This window comes from Heterocephalus glaber, unplaced genomic scaffold, assembly GCF_053883595.1.
Source record: "Heterocephalus glaber isolate CG9 unplaced genomic scaffold, H.glaber_assembly_v1.0 deba00001481, whole genome shotgun sequence".
Classification (NCBI taxonomy): Eukaryota; Metazoa; Chordata; class Mammalia; order Rodentia; family Bathyergidae; genus Heterocephalus; species Heterocephalus glaber.
The window spans coordinates 13595189-13595519 of record NW_028258317.1 but is presented as its reverse complement, the minus strand read 5'-3'; positions in this window follow the sequence as shown (position 1 = coordinate 13595519).

Below are 331 nucleotides of genomic sequence, written 5' to 3'. Positions count from 1 at the left end.
CAATTTTTGTGCGTGTCTGGCATCTTTGAGTACGTTTTAAAGGTTCGTCCATGTTGTAGTACATGTTTGATTCTTTTTATTGACAAGTAACATTCCATTGCGTGGGTCTATCACATTTTATTTATTCATCCACTGATGGAGATAGGGTTGTTTTTCCCTTTTGCTATTCTAATACTATGAATATCCATTTACAAGTTTTTGTATGGCTATATGTTGTCATTCTTATTAGATATGGACCCAGAAGTGGTACTGCTGAGGCATACGGCAACCCTATGTTTAACATTCTTAAGAACTGCAATGGTGTTTTCCAAAGTGACTGCATTATTTCCTA